The sequence below is a fragment of the Myotis nattereri genome, assembly GCF_964212035.1.
Source record: "Myotis nattereri genome assembly, chromosome: 12".
In the NCBI taxonomy this organism is placed as follows: domain Eukaryota; kingdom Metazoa; phylum Chordata; class Mammalia; order Chiroptera; family Vespertilionidae; genus Myotis; species Myotis nattereri.
This window is the reverse complement of record NC_138087.1, coordinates 9,759,193-9,770,041: the sequence shown is the minus strand read 5'-3', so window position 1 is coordinate 9,770,041 and position 10,849 is coordinate 9,759,193. Positions and strand designations below refer to the sequence as shown.

General features: G+C 42.2%; 1 pseudogene across 1 annotated transcript; it reads left to right on the top strand.

Annotated features, from left to right (window-relative positions):
* Positions 1-4,116: 4,116 nt before the first annotated feature.
* On the top strand, positions 4,117-4,485 carry LOC308528159 (small ribosomal subunit protein eS25-like; annotated as a pseudogene). Its single transcript has one exon. The product of its transcript is annotated as a small ribosomal subunit protein eS25-like (transcript).
* The last annotated feature ends 6,364 nt before the right edge of the window (positions 4,486-10,849 follow it).

Here is a 10,849-nt window from a genome sequence, read left to right as displayed (position 1 = left end):
AAGAGAGAAAGAGAAACATCAATGTCAAAAAGACACATCAATTGGTTGCCTCCCACATACACCTGACTGGGGCCTGGGATTAAAGCTGAAACCCAGGTACATGCCCTTGACCAGGAATCGAACCCATGACCCTTCAGTAAGCAGGCTGGTGCTCTTACCACAAGCAACACTGGCCAGAGTCCTGTTCCTTTTCCTTTAAATACACCTCATCAATTCCATGGTTTTCCAACAGGAAACTTAGTTTGATTTTAAGCATGGGACCTGCTTTTATGCACCGACTAGACCCAAAGCCAGTACTTCCTCCCTCCCACTGAGGCTGGTCTTGCAGAAAAGTCCTGACTCACAAAGCACCTTTTGGTTTTTAACCAACTTGTCAGTTCTTATGCCTTCTGGTTCTCAGAGCACCGAGGGGGATGTGTCGGTCTGGGAGCTGGATGGAAATGATATGCCCCACTTCAGTGCCATTGTTTTTAGTGGAATGAGTGGATGGTCTTTCTCCATTGCTAGTAGGAGTGGGGTTCCTGGGGTACCACTGGAATAAGCATTCCAGGGGCCCCCATGGGAGGATGAGATGTGGTGGAAAGCTTTATTTTTGTGCAATTACATCCTTGGGTTTCCAAAGACCCATTTCCCTTAATCCAGTCCTAGAAGATGTGCAACTGAGGATTTAGTAGAGCTAGAAGCAAAGAGCCAGTATCCAAAGTTTTCTTTCCATGGTGGCATTGGGTCTGGCGCAGCCTCAGGCTGGTTACAGTCCATTGTGTGTGGAATCCGCACGGCTGTGAGCTGCGTGGGCAAATGCAGGGGAGCCAAGAGCGCACTCCCCCTGCAACAAGAGTCCCAGGACTCCCCAAAACAAGAGCCAAGAGTGTCAGAGAACCAAGAGCATGACCTCTTCTGTTCAGGAGAGTAATTACCTCAGATCTTCCCGCGCTTCCAGTGGCCACGCCTACTCTGGCCAATGGCCTGTTCCCAGGTGTGACTGACACCTATGTCATCCATTCCTCACTGTGTGAGAAAGAATCTCTTCTCCTGCCCAGTCCCGCTGGGGACAGACCGGTGGCTTCCTGGGGCATGTTAAACTGCAGCTTCCTGGCAAAGGAGCCCCAATGCCTGTATTATGTGGCCTTCCCTTCGCTCCTTTCCTGTTACTCCTGACTAGGCTTATCACAGCAGTGTCACCATGATGAAACTCCATCCTAATAAAACGCCAAACAGACTGGAGAACAACAGTTCTTCTTGGATCCCTATGCTATGGGAGGACACGGCGAACCACTGCCCTGAGGTTAGAGACACCAACAGGTGAAAACAGGGATCATGGGCTTCCAGAGCAGAGACTCGCAGGGGAAACCACCATGGGGACCAGCGCCTTAGGAGAACCTGAACTATAATTGACAAGTTGCTGTAGGCTCAGTGTGGGCAGGTCCGGGAGTCAAAAACTCCAGTCATGGGGGGAGGAGGCACACCGTGGTGAGATTTGCCTCTGGTGAGATTTGCCTCTGAAGCCTGGCCGTGTTGCCATAGAAAATATCAGAGAAAAATGCCCTGGGGCTTCTGGCAGGGTGGAAGGGGAAAGGGACCATTTTGAAATATAGCAGAGCACTCTGCTTTTAATACGGCCAGCCCTCAGGGAACATGAGTCAGCCAGAGCCTCCCCTGGTGTTACCAGAGCCTGGCGGCCCTGGGGAGGGGAAATGCCTAATTCCAGCCCACTCTACCATCCCGCCTCACCTAGGGGCAGGAGCGGGAGACAAACTGAGAAACACTGTGACGTTCACTGGCCAGAGGCATACGCTCATTAACAGACTGAGACCTGGTCACAGGACTGTAGAACACTTCCCTCCCCCACCTCACCATCACATGACAAAAAGCCATTTACAGTCATTCCTTTTACCCAGGACATCAGCCCATCTATCAATAAAAAGTTACAGAGCATACCAAAGGCAGAACACACATTAGTGGCAGAGCAAGCACCAGAGCAAGACAAGGCAGGGACGTTGGATTATCAAACCAGGAATTTAAAACAATCATGATTAATATGCTAAGGGCCCTAATGGATAATGCAGACAACAATCAAGAACAGATGGACAATGTAAGCAGAGAGATGGATATCCTAAAAAATAAAATAAAAGAGGCAAAAAGAAAGAAAGAAAGAAGAAAGAAAGGAAGGAAGGAAGGAAGGAAGGAAGGAAGGAAGGAAGGAAGGAAGGAAGAGAAAGGGAAAGGAAGGAAGGAAGGGAAGAAAAGGGAGAGAGAGAGAAAAGAAAAGAGATTCTGGAGATTAAAAACTGTTACAGAAATGAAAAATGCCTTTGATGGGCTGGACATGGCTGAAGAAAGAATCTCTGAACCAGGGAATATATCAGTAGGATCCCTGAAAATTTAAAACAAAGACTGAGAAAACAAAGCCAGAATATCCAAGGACTGTGGGACAACTACAAAAGATGTAACATATGTGAAATGGGAATACCAGAAGAAAAAGAAAGGAACAAAAAAATATTTGAATCAATAATGACTGAGAATATCCTTCCAATTAATGTCATACACCACATGAAAAATCCAGAGAACAACAAGCAAAATAAATGCAAAAAAACTACATCTTCAAACTACAAAAACAAACAAATGAACATAAACCCCCACAAAGATCCTCTATAATAGAGGTAATATGCATATTAACCTTCATGCCCTCACAAGATAGCTGCCTATGACCAGGCCAGCATGGGGGTTAGTGAGGGACGACCAAACAACTGAACAAGCAGGCTGCATGGGGTGACCAGGCTGGCAGGGGGGTTAGTGAGGGGCGACTAGGCCGGCAGGGGGGGCAGCAGTTGGGGGTGACCTGGCTGGCAGGGGGGTTAGTGAGGGGCGACTAGGCCGGCAGGGGGGGCAGCAGTTGGGGGTGACCAGGCTGGCAGGGGGGTTAGTGAGGGGCGACTAGGCCGGCAGGGGGGGCAGCAGTTGGGGATGGCCAGACCGGCAGGGAGGGGGCAATTGGGGGTGACCTGGTTGGCAGCAGGGGGCAGTTAGGGGCAACCAGGCTGGCAGTGGGGGCAGTGAGGGGTGACCAGGCAGGCAGGCAGGTGAGCGATTAGGAGCCAGCGGTCCAGGATTGTGAGAAGGATGTCCGACTGCCGGTTTAGGCCCCATCCCCGGGATGAGGCCTAAACCAGCAGTTGGACATCCCCTGAGGGGTCCCGGATTGGAAAGGGTGCAGGTTGGGCTGAGGGGACATCCCCCCATACACGAACTTCATGCACCGGGCCTCTAGTAAATTAAATAATCCTGGAAGAAGCCAGAGGGAGTAAACATCTTCCCTACAGGAAAAGAGTAAAGAAGAAATAAAGACATTCTCAGCTCCCAAAAATTTTTTAAGAAATTTGTTGCCAGTAGACCTACCTTTCAAGAAATGTTAAAAGAGGTTATTTAGAGAGAAGAAAAATAATATAGACCAGAAACTTGGATCTACATAAAGAAAGGAAAAACACTAAAGGTAAAATAAAAACTTTCACTTTTCTTACTCTTTTAAAAAATATATATTTTATTGATTTTTTACAGAGAGGAAGGGAGAAGGTTAGAGAGTTAAAAACATCGATGAGAGAGAAACATCGATCAGCTGCCTCCTGCACACTCCCCACTGGGTATGTGCCTGCAACCAAGGTACATGCCCTTGACCGGAATCGAACCTGGGACCCTTCAGTCCGCAGGCTGACACTCCATCCACTGAGCCAAACCAGCTAGGGACTTTTCTTACTCTTAAAAGCTGCTAGCATAAAACAGTTTGTTCAAAGTAATAATAGCAACACTGTACTTGGTTATGTCTGCCTATGAATGTATCTCCAAGAAGATATAAAAATCCTTAACATGTACGCACCTAACAACAGAGAGTCAAACTACTTTAGTCAAAACTGATGGGATTGCAAGAAGAAACACATGAAACCACTGTAACAGTTGGAGGCTTCAACAGTCCTCTCTGAGAAACGGACAGATCCAGCAGGCCGGAGTCCAGTGAGGACATGGTTGAACTTAACACCAGCAATCAATCAGAAAAAACTGGGCTTCCGTTGGTCCGACATCTGATTGATGTTGCAGTGGCAGCAGCCGCTCTCCGAGTTCACTATGCCACCCAAGGACAACAAGAAGAAGGTGCCAGAAAGACAGCCAAGAAAGACAAAGACCCAGTGAACAAATTGGGGGGCAAGCCCAAAAAGAAGAAGTGGTGCAAAGGCAAATTTCAGACAAGCTCAATAACCTAGTCTTGTCTGACAAAGCGACCTGTGACAACCTCTATAAGGAAGTTCCCGCTGTCGGCTTATGACCCCAGCTGTTGTCGCAGAGCCTGGAGGTCCGCGGCTCCTTGGCCAGGGCAGCCCTTCAGGAGCTCCTTGGTAAAGGGCTTATTAAGCTAGTTCCAAAGCACGGAGCTCAAGTAACTTACCCCAGAAACACCCACGGTGGGAGGCCCCAGCTGCTGGTGACAATGCATGAGCAACAGGTACCTCCAGCTGTACATTTGAAAAATAAAACTTTATTAAAGGAAAAAAAAATATAAGTAGCATCGGGTGGACCACTTCATTCAACAACAGCAGACATACACCCATACATACCTCATTTGTGACCATAAAACATGCCTTAACAAATTCATGAGAATAGAAATCATACAATATCTGCTTTCAGACCACAATAGAAATAAATTAGAAATTAATAACAGAAAACTAACTGGAACACACCAAAATACATGGACAGTCAACAACATACTTCTAAATAATATGTGGATGAAAGAAGAATCTCAAAATTAATTTTAAAATATTTTGAGCTAATTAAAAAATAAAAACACAACTTGTCAAACTTTGTGAGATGCAGTGAAAGCAGTGCTTAAAGGGAAATTTATAGCATTGTATGTATATATTAGAAAAAAAGGAAAATCTAAAATGAACCATTGAGGTTAACCATTGTAAGAAACTAGAAAAAGAAAAGCAAATTAAGACCAAAGTAAGTATAGGAAAAGAAATAATAAGAATTAGAGCTGAGCCCTGGTTGGGTAGCTTAGTTGTTTGGAGTGTTGTCCCGATATGCCAAGGTTGTGGGTTCGGCCCCCAGTCAGGGCACATACAAGAATCAACCAATGAATGCATAAATAAGTGGAATAAAAAATTGATGTCTCTCTAAAAAAAAAAAAAAAAAAAGAATTATTTAAAAAAACAATTAGAGCCGAAACCGGTTTGGCTCAGTGGATAGAGCATTGGCCTGCGGACTGAAAGGTCCCAGGTTCGATTCCAGTCAAGGGCATGTACCTGGGTTTCGGGCACATCCCCAGCAGGAGATGTGCAGGAGGCAGCTGATCGATGTTTCTCTCTCATCGATGTTTCTAACTCTCTATCTCTCTCCCTTCCTCTCTGTAAAAAGCAATAAAATATATTTAAAAAAAACAAAAACAAAAACAATTAGAGCTGAAAGCAATGAAATTGAAAACAAGAAATCAACAAAGAAAATCAATAAAATCAAAGCTGGTTCTTTAAAAAGATCAATAAAATAGTTTCTATTAGGTTAACTAAATAAAAAAAGAGAGGACACAAATATTCAAAACTTATAAAGAACTCATACAATTCAACACCCAAAAAACCAACAATCCAATTAAAAAATTGGCAAAGGATCTGAGTAGACAAACCTTCAAAGACAACATGCAGGTGGCCAATAGACATATGGAAAAAAAGCTCATTGTCACTAAATACCAGAGAAATGCAAATTAAAACCACAATGAGATACCACCTCACACCTGTCAGAACAGCTAGCATCAATAAATCAACAAACAACTGTTGGCAAGGAATGAGAGGGATGCGGCCACTGTGGAAAACAATATGAAGTTTCCTCAAAAATTAAAACTGGAACTGCCTTATTACCCAGCAATTCCACTTCTGGGTATATATCCGAAAAAACTGGAAACTCTAATTCAAGAGAATACTAGTATATACACTCCTATGTTCATTACAGTGGTATTTACAAGATTTGGAAGCAGCCCAAATTCCCATCAGCAGATGAGTGGATAAAAAAAGTTGTGGTACATCTATACCACGGAATACTACTTGGCCATAAAAAAGAAGGAAATCTTACCTTTTATAACAGCTGGGATGGACCTTGAGAGTATTATGCTAAGTGAAATAAGCCAGTCAGAGCAAGACAAATACCTTATGACTTCACTTATATGTGAAATCTAATGAACAAAATAAACTAACAAACAAAATAGAAACAGACTCATAGATGCAGAGAACAGACTGACAGCTGTAAAAGGGGAGGGGAGTTGGGGAGTTGGGTGAAATAGATGAAGGGATAAAGCAAAATAAAACAAAACACCAACTCATAGATACTGATAACAGTATGGTGATTACCAGAGGGAAAGGCGGGTGGGAGAGGGCAGTAGAGGGTAAAGTGGGGCCAAATGGTGACAAAGGAGACTTGACTTTGGGTGGTGAATACACAATACGATACATAGGTGATGTATTATAGAATTGTGCACTTGAAACCTATATAATTTTACTAATCAATGTCACCCCAATAAATTTAATAAACATTTTAAAAAGCAACAAATGAAAAAGGGGACATCACTAAAGATCCTCTGGACATTAAAAGGACAATAAAAGAATACTATGAATACCTGTGTGCCAATAAATTTGATAACCTAGGAAAACTTCTTGAAAGAGATCATCTTCAAAAACTCACACAAGAAGAAATAGAACTATGAATAGGCTTATATCTATTAAAGAAGTTGAATCAATAATTAATAAACTTCCAAAACAGAAATCACAAGGTCAAGACCTGTTCTGGTGAATTCTACCAAACATGTGAGGATGAAATAGTATCAATTGTCTTAAATCTCTTTCAGATGATAGGAGCAGAGGAAATACTTTCTAACTCATTCAACGAGGTATTACTTTAATACCAAACCCAGACAAAGACATTACAAGAAAACAATAAAAAGAACTACACACCAATATCTTATGAACATAGATGCAAAAACCATCAGCAAAATATTAGCAAATAAAATCACCCAAAGTATAGAAAGAATTACATATCATGAACAAGTGGGATTTATCCAGGTATGCAAGTCTGTTCAACATTTGAAAATCAATAAATGTAATCCATCACATCAACAGACTAAAAAAGAAAAATCAGTGATCATATCAATAAAGGCACAAAACACGTTTGATAAATCCATACATGATGCCAACTTTCAGTAAACTAGAAACAGAGGGAAACTTTTTCAACTTGATAAGAACTATCTACAAAAAATATACAAATAGTGTACTTAATGGTGAGAAACTCAAAGTTTTCCCACTAAAATCAGGTACAAGATAAGGAAGTCCCCTCTTACCTCTTCTTTTCACTGTTGTACTGGAAATCCTTGTAATGCCATAAGGAAGAAAAGGAAACAAAAGGTATACAGATTGGGTCCAGCCAGTGTGGCCCAGTAGTTGAGTGTCAACCTATGAATTGGGAGTCACCATTCAATTCTCCATCAGGGCACATCCTGGTTTGCAAACTCAGTCCCCTGTAGGAGTCATGCAGGAGGCAGCTGATCAATGATTCTATCTCTCTCTCCCTCTCCTTTACTCTCTGAAATCAATAAAAACTATATTTTTAAAAAAGGTATGGATTGAGAAAGCAGAAATAAAACTGTCTTTGTTCATATAGATGGCTTGACTATCTATGTAGAAAATACAAAAGAATCGACAAAACAACTTCTAGAGCTAATAAGCGACTATGGCAAGATTGTAGGATTCAAGGTATACAAAAGCCAATTGCTGTTCTTTATGCCAACAATGAACAAGTGCAATTTGAAATTAAAAACACTATGTTATTTACATTGGCATTCAAAAAATGAAATACTTAGGTATCAATCTAACAAAATATGTACCAGATTTATATAAGGAAAACTATAAAACGCTGATGAATGAGATCAAAGAAAAACTAAATCAATTTTATGTTCCTGGATAGGAAGACTCAATATTGTCAAGATGGCAGTTCTTCCCAACTTTACACAAATCTACATACAATACATTCCCAATCAAAATCCTAACAAGTTATTTTATGGATATTTATTTAATATAAATAAAATAATATTATTTTATTATATGGAGAGGCAATAGACTCAGAATAGCCAAAGCAATATTGAAGGAACAAAGTTGGGGGATGATCTTACCCAACTTCAAGACTTACTATAAAGCTACAATAATTAAGGCAGTGTGGGATTGGCAAAGAGTAGACAAATAGATCAATAGAGCCCAGAAAAAGACTCCCATAAATATAGTCAACTGATCTTTGGCAAAGAGCAATGGTAACACAATGGAACAAAGATAGTCCTATTTTAAATGGTGCTAAAACAAGCAGACATCCACAGGCAAAAAAAAAAAAAAAAAAAAAAAAAAAAGAATTTCAACATAGACCTTATACCTTCACAAAACTTAACACAAAATGGATCATACACCCAAATGCAAAATGCAAAACTATAAAACTTACAGAAGATAACAGGAGAAAACCTAGATGGCCTTGGGTATGGTGATGCCTTTTTAGATATAAGCACATGAAAAGATGCTCCAAATCATGGAAGTGCAAATGGAAAGAACAATGAGATGCCACTATGCACCTATTAGAATGACGGAGAATCCAAAACACCGACACCACCAAATGCTGGCGAGTGTGTGCAGCAGTAGGAGCCCTCGCTCACTGCTGGGGGAAGACAAAACGGTGCCCCACTTGGGGAAGTTAGCAATTTCCAACAAAACTAAATATACTCTTACCAGATGATCTGGCAATTACTCTCCTTGGCATTTTACCCAAAGGAGCTGGAAACTTATGTCCACTGAAACCTGGAAAGAATGTTTATAGTAGTTTTATACATAATTGCCAAAATTTGGAAGCAACCAAGATGTCTTTCAGTAGGTGAATGAATACATAAATTGTGGCATATCCAGGGAATGGAATATTAGTGCTAAAAAGAAATGAGCTATCAAGTCATGGAAAACACAGAGGAACCTTAAATGAGTATTACTAAGTGAAGAGCCTATCTGCAAAGGCTACATTCTGTATGATTCCAACTATATGACATCTGCAAAAGGCAAAACTATGAAAACAGTAAAATGGTCAGTGGTTTCCAGGGGTATGGCGGGGGAGGGCAGAGATGGCTAGGCAGAGCACAGAGGATTTTTAGGGCAATGAAAAATCCTGTATGATATTATAGAGACATGTGTTATTGTACACTTGTCCAAACGCATAGAACGTACAACTCCAAGAGCGAACCCTAATGCAAAGTGTGGACTCTGTATGATAATGATGGTTTTTTGTGTGTGTGGTTTTAAAAAAATATATATTTTTAATTGATTTCAGAGAAGAAGGGAGAGGAAGAGAGAGATAGAAACATCAGTGCTGAGAGAGAATCATTGATTGACTGCCTCCTGCACACCCCCTACTGGGGATCAAGCCCGCAACCCAGGCATGCGTCCTTGACGAGAATCGAATTGGAGACCCAGCCGACCCTCTATCCAATGAGCCAAACCGGCTAGGGCAGAGACTGTTTTAATGTAGGTTCATCCTTGCTAAATCTATTCATTCTGGTGGGTGGTGTTGATAATGGGGGGATATGCATGTGTGGGTGCAGAGGAAATGGGAAATCTCTATACCGCCTTTCAATTTTGTTGTAAACCTAAAATGCTGTTTTTTTAAAAAAAATGTCTTTAAAAAGTTAAAAAGAAAAAAGCAGAGTATGATGAGAACATAAGTAGAAGACAATGGGTACTACAAAATGAAGATACAGGCTTAACATATGCCAGTCCCAACTGAACTTGGTTTTGCGTTTGAAGAATGTATGTAGCACTTTCTTATATATTTTTACACATTGAAAACTGGACTTGGTGTAACCATCTTTCTTTCCTGTTAGCCTACAAAGCTGATGCTTAAGCCTCAAGCTGATTTCATTGGGGCCTGAGAAACAGTGGGTGCTATCTGCAAGGAACCAGATTCCCCTCGGGCAGCAGAGTAAAATGGCCGTCTGTGTCACCCCTCGAGTATGTAGCAGGTGCCGTAGTCCCATGGGGCTAATGTGCAGATTCTTTAAAATTTTTTATATAATTGCGTAACTTTTTTTGCATTTTTACCGGATGACATTGTTTTTTACAATAAAACCTTTTCTGATTGAAAACTTCTTTTTAAAAGCATATGCTGGGATTGCATGAGAGGGTGTCCGCAAAGCCTAGGAGCAGAATTGCTAACAAAGAGGGCCCGGGTGCGAGATCCCTCCTCTGTCCGGGGGTCCTGCTTGTCCTCAGGACGTAGAAGCAGGTCTGCAGCTGGTTCACTGGGCGGAGCAAGGCCCAAGGCCGCAGGCAGCTCCTGGGCCCAGAGCAGCAGTGGCTGGACAGAAATGTGAGCTGGGAGCGCTCTCCTGCTGGGCTTTTCACCGCAGCTGCGCTGTGGTTTCTGCCCTGAGTGCCCTGAGAGAACTTTGCCATTTGCTGAAAGGTCACGGGCTGCAATTTTAGATCATTGGGTAACTCGAACGTCTAACACTGAGACGCAGCTGCCCGCCTGGGCTAGGCGGTGGCAGAGGCAGCAGAGCCTTCGGTGGGAAGGTGGACGACTGCTGATAACGGACACTCACCAATGCCTCTCCCTCCCGACCCGCGGACCAGTCTCCCCTCGCTCTCCACATCCACGGCTGCCGGGCCCTGCTTCTCCCGTCGTTGTTTAAAAGCAGGGGTTGATTTGTTTCACTTCCAATCTGGTGTGAAAAATACTTTATAAAGCATAATAAAAAGAGTTACTGGAAAGGTCAATAAGCACATGAAAAGATGCTCAACAT